Genomic DNA, 8,685 nt, shown 5'->3' with positions numbered 1-8,685 from the left:
CTATGGTATTTCACGATATATGAGTTATTTGAACCAATGATTGTGCAAGTGCAAGGTTTCTTCAAGGATATGAATGCAAGCTTTTGAACAGAGGACAGCCTGTGTTACAAGTGGGGACCGTTTTGAGTGTTGTGTCTAAGGTTTTGAACAATGAGCACAAGCATGGTAAATGGACTGCATTTATATAGCGCTTTTATCCAAAGCGCTTTACAATTGATGCCTCTCATTCACCAGAGCAGTTAGGGGTTAGGTGTCTTGCTCAAGGACACTTCGACACGTCCAGGGCGGGGTTTGAACCGGCAACCCTCCGACTGCCAGACAATCGGTCTTACCTCCTGAGCTATGTCACAAGCTTGTGATCTAAGCGTCAAAGCGATTGTAAAAAACTGTAATATACAGTATGACACACACTCACATATATATATATATATATATATATGTATGAGAAACTACTTGTGTTGAGTCACTCAAATATCACTTTTAAATGTCAAACCCTCACTCTACCATTCTGTTCTACAGTACAGTTGCCCCGAACGAGAATGAGATGTTTACAACAGGCTGGACAACAACCACGTGATGTGCTGTAAGACTTCATGACTTCATGAGGCGGACCCGTGTCGTAATGCTGCTCTGAATCACAGACTTGCTATTTTCAAGAAGAGAACAATCACTGTTCCCTCAGGGAGAGTGCACTTCCCGTTTCAGCAAGAAAATCCAAATGTCACAGTAAAAGCCACAGCGTGTTGCGTTGTGTGCAGTTTCAACTCCCTCTCTGGATAAGAGCATCTTATGGCTGGCAGCGATGTGACGTAATGTCTTTGTGTGTAAGAGCGTGTACATTTGTGTGCGTATGTGTGTGTGTGTTCATGTGCGTGTATGAAAATGTATATGTATGCAAGCATGGTTATCTGTCTGTTACGATTATCTGGTGTGTGTGTGTGTGTGTGTGTGTGTGTGTGTGTGTGTGTGTGTGTTTGTGTGTAGATGGGAAAGCAAAATATAAGTGTTTATGAAAGTATGCAAGTGTTGCTTTGTTGTATTTATATGGGTGTACACGTGAATGTGTGTGTGTGTGCATGTGTGCATATGGATTAATCGTAGCCCTAATATTGTTCTATTTAGTGCAGGTTGTAACTGTAATGTCAGGATGTCTTGTATTCAGGGGATAATCCCGCCTAGTGATGTCACATTAAAGCCCTCTCTCCCGTAAACTCCCGAAATGTACACAGAATGGGGGAAGGTCACCTTCTCGCTGCAGAACCGAGAAAGGGCTTCACAACAAACTCCGGCAGACAGCACGCTGCTTCTTCCTCATTCACAATGCCGTCATCGATTCAGCACGCCTACGTTAAAAAAAAACACAATGTAATCATCACAGCGTGCAAAAACAAAACAAACAAAAAAAAAAACCAAAAACCGCACACAGGGCTGCACCTGCTTCTACGGGTTCATTTATACATCGCCTTATAAGGCGTTGATGCCCCTCATGGAACTATCTAGAATAGTTTTGAACCACTCCCCCCCCCCCCCCCCCGTTTCCATAGACAGTGGGTAAGCCATCAAGGACACGCTCACACTTCATTCCTGAACTTTTATAAAATAAAAATCCTGAAGAAAATGTCCTGTTTGTTGTCCCCCGCACAAGATGAAATGAGATCTACATCTACTACTACTATCCACTACAACCTGTGGAACTCAGTCCTTCGTTACCTCTACTAAAACCCTTTCGGAGAGAGTTAAACAGCAGATCACTCGAGCTCTGAGACCCTCTCCATTTGGACGACGATAAGTGCTTATGAAAAAGACATGCTTACATATCCTGAGTATTTGACACTGTAACATAGCAAGATATTTTTTTTACAGGGCTGGAAACCCAGCAGCACCCAGGAGAGGGCCAACCGTGCTACTGGAGAGAGTCGTGGAGAGGTGACCGTGAGAAGTGAGCACAATGAAGGGTAAGATCAAGGCGAGCACCGCGGTGACATCACGGTGACATAATTTCCTTTACAGAGGCCTACAGGTGACGTAAATGCCGCATACAGCTGTTAACTTAAAAAGCAGACCAAGAACAGGTCACTGAAGAAGAGGAAGTTGGAGAAGGTGATCTAATTACGTAGTCAACATTTATATTTCCCAACCGATTTCAATGAGTCATGTTTATATTTTATACGGGGGGCTGCGGTTTTTCTATGAAAAGCACTATAATGGTTCCATTTCTCAACTGATTTCTGAGAAAAAAAAGTTTTGAAAAAAAAGTTGTTTTTTTCTACTCCACATAGATCATAAACCGTTTAATATAAAAATGACTCATTGAAATCAGTTGAGAAATGTAAACATTATGGTGCTTTTTATCCAGAAAAACCGCAGCGCCCCGTTTACTTGTATGTGTTTACAGGCCGGTCTTGCCTGGTCCAATATGGCGGCGACGTTGATGTACGATCCAGCGGCCAATGCAGCGTCTGTGTATATATGTCTATTGTGTATATGTATAGTTCTTCATGCACTGTGCTCTGAACACAAACAGCCTGAATGTGCAGCCAGGAGCATCCCCTGGTGGCCGGTATTAAGTATGACAGGCGGACAGGCTGCTGTTCAAGCTGGGAAACCAGGGCAAGGGTTGTTTGCCTATGATACAATGCATTTACATGGAGCTACTGTTCTTTTTTTTATTTTTATTTTTGGTCTGGTTCCAGTAAGTACATGCAGTGTTTCACTGTGTGTCTCAGTCCTATATGAGTAATCTCCTGCTAGAATACCTTGGACTGACCGGTCTCAACATCACTGCTATATCTGGAAAAAAATCAATGAAAACACAGATAAACCAAAAATGCCTCAGTGCTGCTTTTTGAAATTGATTCTGTAAATATATTGCTTTCTTTTATATATGTTAAATGCTGTGATGCATCTATCATTTATTTTCTTCATAATTTTACAGAATGTAAATATAATAACTACACACACGCACACACATACACATTGCTGGGCCTTCAGAAGTTTCAGTATGACAGTTTTGTATGATTGCTTAAGTACGATTTTGAAAACAGGGCTCATTTTGTCAAAACACTACACACAATTCACACAACCACACACACAAGTAGCAGAACACCTCAGATCTTTTGCAAAATGAAACACTTCATTCAAAACTATACAATAATTTATAAGAACCCAATTTTGTCACCGTATGGCACACACGTGGCTCATACGATCTGATTCTGTTCGAACCAGTTACACACTGCTGTGCTCAATCTAAAACGCTTTTAACATTTCTAACTTTTCTAATGCTATAGTTTGGGTTTGATTTTTTCAGGGATGTTGCTAGAGTAAAGTACACGAATATATTGACCAAACACATCACACAAGACCAGTACTGCACACTGATGAAAATATTTATTTCTCTCCACATTGTAAAATCAGTCAATACATCCATGCATTTCCAAAGGTTGCATTTTGCACTGAAAATCAGAACAGAACATATTCTAAATATAATATAGTACATAAACACAGCAAAAACATTTGTGGAGACAAAAAAGAAAGCATGAATGAAAAAAAAAACCCTAAGCATCATCTCTTTGCCTAGCTGGATCTGGCCATAGCACTTTGTCCACATCACAGGCTATGTCCTCTCTCACAAGACAGCGAGGGAAGAATCTTCTTGATTGGCGAATCCATCCTTGCACAGACCCTGCATCAATTTGGTCGCAGGCCCCCTCCATGGCTTGAATGAGGGGTATCCTGACATAGGGCTGGAGATCGTAAACCTTCCACCGCCATGCCGAAAAAAACTCCTCAGTGGGGTTAAGGAAGGGAGAGTATGGTGGGAGGTGTTGGAGTGAAAATTGTGGATGCTGATGAAACCAGTTTTGGACCAGGGCAGATCTGTGGAAAGATACACTGTCCCTCGATGACAATGTATCTCATCTGCTCTGCATCCATTTGGTCTTCTGCTGTGACGATGTTGTGTAGTCTGTCTAAAAATGTGAGTATGTGGGCTGTGTTGTAAGGGCCTAAGTTGGCATGGCGGTGGAGGACCCTATTCTGCGCGACTGCAGTGCACAGTGTGCTGTTACCACCACGTTGGCCCGGGACATTCAAAATAGCTTTGTGGCCAATGATGTTTCTCTCTCTTCTTCTTACTCTTATCAGGTTAAACCCAGCCTCATCTTTGAAGATAAATTCACGCGGGATTGCATCAGCATCCGTTTGCAAAACTCTCTACAAAATAGAAAATATTGTGTAGTTCAATATAGGCCTGCTATAAATTTACATGTAAAAAGGTTCTGTGTGCAATGCACAATACTGAAGTGTACATTACTTACCTCCACATATTCACGCTGCAGGTCTTCTACTCTTTCAGAATTTCTTTCAGAATTTCTGTTACCTTTTTATAGTGCTTACGCCTGATTGATGAGTTTACAATAAAGCACCTAAGTGTCTGTACACCTGACGGCCGTGTTTGACCAATAGGTTCATAGATGTGGTATTTTGAAAGGCAGTGCCTTGAAATGGCAAAGACGTGACATCATATTAGATTTCTGTGTCTAATGTAGAGCAGTGTGTTTAGTGTTTTGCAAAAAGTGTGAGGCTGAGAACGTGCTTATAGTTGTGCAGATCTGGGCTGAGGTTTTGCTCCTTGAGTGTCAGGTTTCACTAACTGTGTGTTATTTTTCATTTTAGTGTGTAAGCAATCGTAAAAAAACCTGTAAACTGGTGTTTGTCTCCATCTAGTGGCTTTTAGGAAGCCAGTTGGTTTATAATGTTGTTGTTGAAGTTACAACCTGCACTAAATAGAACAATATTAGGGCTGCCATTAATCCTGTAAAGAAGAACAACTATGGACAGGTTTTTTATTCTGTATCTATATCTGTATATGACCAGCTGTGCATGTGACTGGCTTTATTAATATTGGAATTGATATTAGCCCCTGTGCTACCGTTAATAGAAGCTGTTACTTGGTGCTTTCTGAATGAGTTTTATTTGATTATTCTTTAAGAATAGATGTTAGCCTGCTTCATCCCTGTACAGTATGTGCTTTTTGCCCTGCGCTTAACTGTAACTGTATGTGAGACTCGGAGAGCAGGCAAAGCTCATTTCCTTCATATTTTCTGTATGTTCATTGGGTCCGGTTTGGGCAGCACCTGTCAATCAATGGATGATAACATGACTCAATCACCTGTACAGAGCATTCAAAGCTAGTCCAGGGGAAGTAGGTCATTCCAGGACTGTGATAATAATAGCGTTATTCACTAGTGCGATGGTCATAGAAAAAATTTGTGCATAACTCATAGTAGGCGGCTGTCCTACATTTAAAAAGTGCTTGGCATAGGACTGCAATCTCCATCCACTGAAACAGCATAGGATTGTGTGTGTGTGTGTGTGCGTGCATGAATGTTTTTGCGTGCGTGCGTGCATGCGTGTGCACGTGTGTTTTTAACATACTATACTTAAAACATTTCCTCATAGTATTCCTGTATTTTGCGTTAATCTTTGCTGCATATGCAGCATCCTCTGCAATCTGTACCGTACAACAGGAAGCAGCCTTATTTGGGCATGGGGCTGTGACAGCGACAGGATGTGGGCTCTAGAGTATTTCTGCTCGATGTCTGGGTTACTGGGAGGAAGGCGGTGAACAGTGAGCCGCTGTATGAAAGCTAATTCTGGAAAGGTGCATCGGCTATGCATGCACCGCTTTCATCTCGAACAGGAAAATACCCCGCGGTGACATTAATAATGCATTCTGAGAGAAAGATGAGAAAACAGTGTGTGACTTACACAGACACACTGCACTATGTATGTGTCTGTGTTGTTATGTAATGTGGTCTGTGTGTGTGTGTATGTTGTGTGTGTTCTGTGTTTGATTGTGTATGTGTATGGTCTGGTGTGTGTGTGTTGTGTGCTGTGTCGTGTGTGTGTGTAGCTGTGTGTTGTGTGTGTGGTGCGTGTGTGTGTGTGTGTATGTGTATGTTGTGTGTGTGCTGTGTGTGTGTATGTGTGTATGTGTATGTGTGTAGTTTTTTTGTGTATGTGTGTATGTTGTGTGTGTCTGTGTGTGTGTGCATGTGTGAATGTGTGTATGTGTGTGTGTGTATGTGTATGTGTATGTGTGTGTATGTGGTATGTGTGTCTGTGTGTGTGTGTATGTGTGTATGTGTATGTGTGTATGTGTATGTGTGTCTGTGTGTGTGTATGTGTATGTGTATGTGTGTCTGTGTGAGAGTGTGTGTGTGTGTGTATGTGTGTCTGTGTGAGAGTGTGTGTGTGTGTGTGTATGTGTCTGTGTGAGATGTGTGTGTGTGTGTGTGTATGTGTGTTGTATGTGTATGTGTGTCTGTGTGTGTTGTGTGTCTGTGTGTGTGTATGTGTATGTGTATGTGTGTCTGTGTGTATGTGTATGTGTATGTGTGTCTGTGTGTGTGTGTATGTGTGTATGTGTATGTGTATGTGTGTCTGTGTGAGAGTGTGTGTGTGTGTGTGTATGTGTCTGTGTGAGAGTGGGGATCTGGTATTGCTAAAAGTGGACAATGCTAATGTTCCTCAGAAGTGAGCGTTTTTTTGACATATACGATGTTCTTCAGACCTGGCCTGTCAGAGCCATGCTTTGAATTTGTTATTTAATTTTCTCTACTCAGCCTTTCGATGTACAACCTATTCATGATTTGCACTTTACACATTTATTATTATTATTATTATTATTATTATTATTATTATTATTATATAAAACCTAGTCAGAGCTTCAAATACCTGACATTATGTCGATATATGTAAATAGCATTTGATAACTATTAGTAAATGAATCGAGTCATTCATACTACGCTATCGTACATATTTGTTAAATACTTTTACACCGCAGCGGCATGAGTTAAAGGGCTGCTCCTCTCGGCTGAATGACGACGTCGACCGCAGGCCCCACCACTGGTTTAAAAAAAAACGGTTTTTCCTCCACGCCGGGCTGCGAGAGCCCTATCAGGTGTGACGTGTGTGGGCTGACCTGTGCCCCGTCGAATTGTTTCCACGCGCGGCGACCGATGGCGATCAGCGTCGAGGCGACGCCCGTCCCTCACTGACGACTCGCGGCCTTGGTGTATTTTGGGAAGGGGCAGCGGGCATCCTGCTACCGTGGGCTGCCCTGGCTGTGGACAGGGCTCAGACCTGTGCCCTCACACACTGTTAAAAAAAATCCCTTCAAAATATCGCAGCAATGTTGCCTGTAAAAAAACAAAACAAAAAAAAAACATTTAATGAAGGGCAGAAACTGTATTAATCATGATATTTGCTAACTGGATAAATGCTGTTTCTTTATGGGGTGGCCATTAAATAACAAGTTATTACCATTTCTACAAACATTTTACTGTAAAAATACATCTTTTTTTCAGTGTAGCCTACAGGGTCCGGATTACACTCTTGGCGAGTATCTTTACCAACTAGCCACTGAGGAGCCATCGAATTCCCCTCATTTTTTAAAAGCCCAATACCAGTGACCTTTACCACCTTGAAAACTGATCGTGAGTCATGAGGTACGTTGTCACGTTATCCGCAGCGCTCTCGGTAAGTCAGACAGAGCTTCTCACGCATACGTCGCAAGGCAGGATGTGACACGAAGCGCAGCTCGGCCTCCAGAACGACGGCTCAAACCACACACAGTCGAGAAGGAATCGCTGGGTCGCTGAACGCATGAAGCAGTCACGCAAATCAGCCCTGGTAAAACAGCCAGAGCTGAAGATGCCATCCCCATTGCAACCGCATGCATGGTGACTCATCTCCCGGCACAGTCACCTGTAGCCTTATTCTTAGCCCGTGCCAGTTCTTTGTAACTGCTGTTGCAAAGTTTGTACACTGACAATACAGTTCTATTCAGCTCACTTACTCCGTCATTCCTTTGAATCTGTAAAGACTTAAAGCATATGCTATTTCTGTGAGACACAATCTCATAAGTATCATTACGTTGCATTACGCTCAAAGGCAGTTAATCATTTTCTTTTCTGCATTTATTTTATTTTTGTCTAAATAATTTTTTTCTCTATAACAGACACATATAAAGTTCTTGCATATAGGCACTTTCCACTTATAAATGGAGAAGTTAAAACCCATCTCCTTTTCACTCTACAGTCCACCAGCTAATCTGCGCCGCAGAACCACTGCTGCTCCACTGAGGGAGTCTCTGGGATTCAGGAGATGAGGATCCCTTAAAGATGGTGAGTATTACCTTCAGTGTGCCCCGCAGCGGTCTCCTCAACCGGGCCAATGAGTTGTGCATAAGAATGATTCCGTGCCCAGTTGCGAGACAAAATGCATTTCCAATGGACATCTCGGTTGTTGTATGCGGTGATCCATCGCCTTTGTGATTCTCGACTGAAGGAAGAATGAGCGAGCTGAGCCTCCAGGCAGAGGCCTAGGTCTTTTTCTGAACGGTAAAATACATTCTGTGTCAAACGACCGGCTCTGATAAAAGTGAATTTCACAGTACATTTGAGCCCTTCCTGGACTCAAATGCAAATTCGGCGGGACTTAAATTAAGAATGATCATGTCACCGTGTGACTCATCACAACTCAGGCATATTCAGAATGTCTTGCTTGGTTTGTAAACGGGCCACATTATGACATTCAGAGAGTCCCCAGGCAGAGGCCTGGGTCGAAGGTCTTGTACATAAAGATTTTAGCATGGAAGGTTTTGAGTCAAAATATATTTCA

At 42.4% G+C, this 8,685-nt stretch overlaps 1 long non-coding RNA gene across 1 annotated transcript in view; it reads left to right on the top strand.

The window, feature by feature from the left end:
* Positions 1-8,189, top strand: part of LOC135243636 (uncharacterized) — a 16,543-nt gene extending 8,354 nt beyond the window's left edge. Inside the window, exons 2-3 of the long non-coding RNA XR_010326709.1 lie at positions 1,864-1,955; positions 8,104-8,189. This is a non-coding gene — a long non-coding RNA (uncharacterized LOC135243636). The remainder of the gene's footprint in view (positions 1-1,863; positions 1,956-8,103) is intronic.
* The last annotated feature ends 496 nt before the right edge of the window (positions 8,190-8,685 follow it).

Source organism: Anguilla rostrata, chromosome 17 (assembly GCF_018555375.3).
Source record: "Anguilla rostrata isolate EN2019 chromosome 17, ASM1855537v3, whole genome shotgun sequence".
In the NCBI taxonomy this organism is placed as follows: domain Eukaryota; kingdom Metazoa; phylum Chordata; class Actinopteri; order Anguilliformes; family Anguillidae; genus Anguilla; species Anguilla rostrata.
This window is presented reverse-complemented; position numbering and strand designations above follow the sequence as displayed.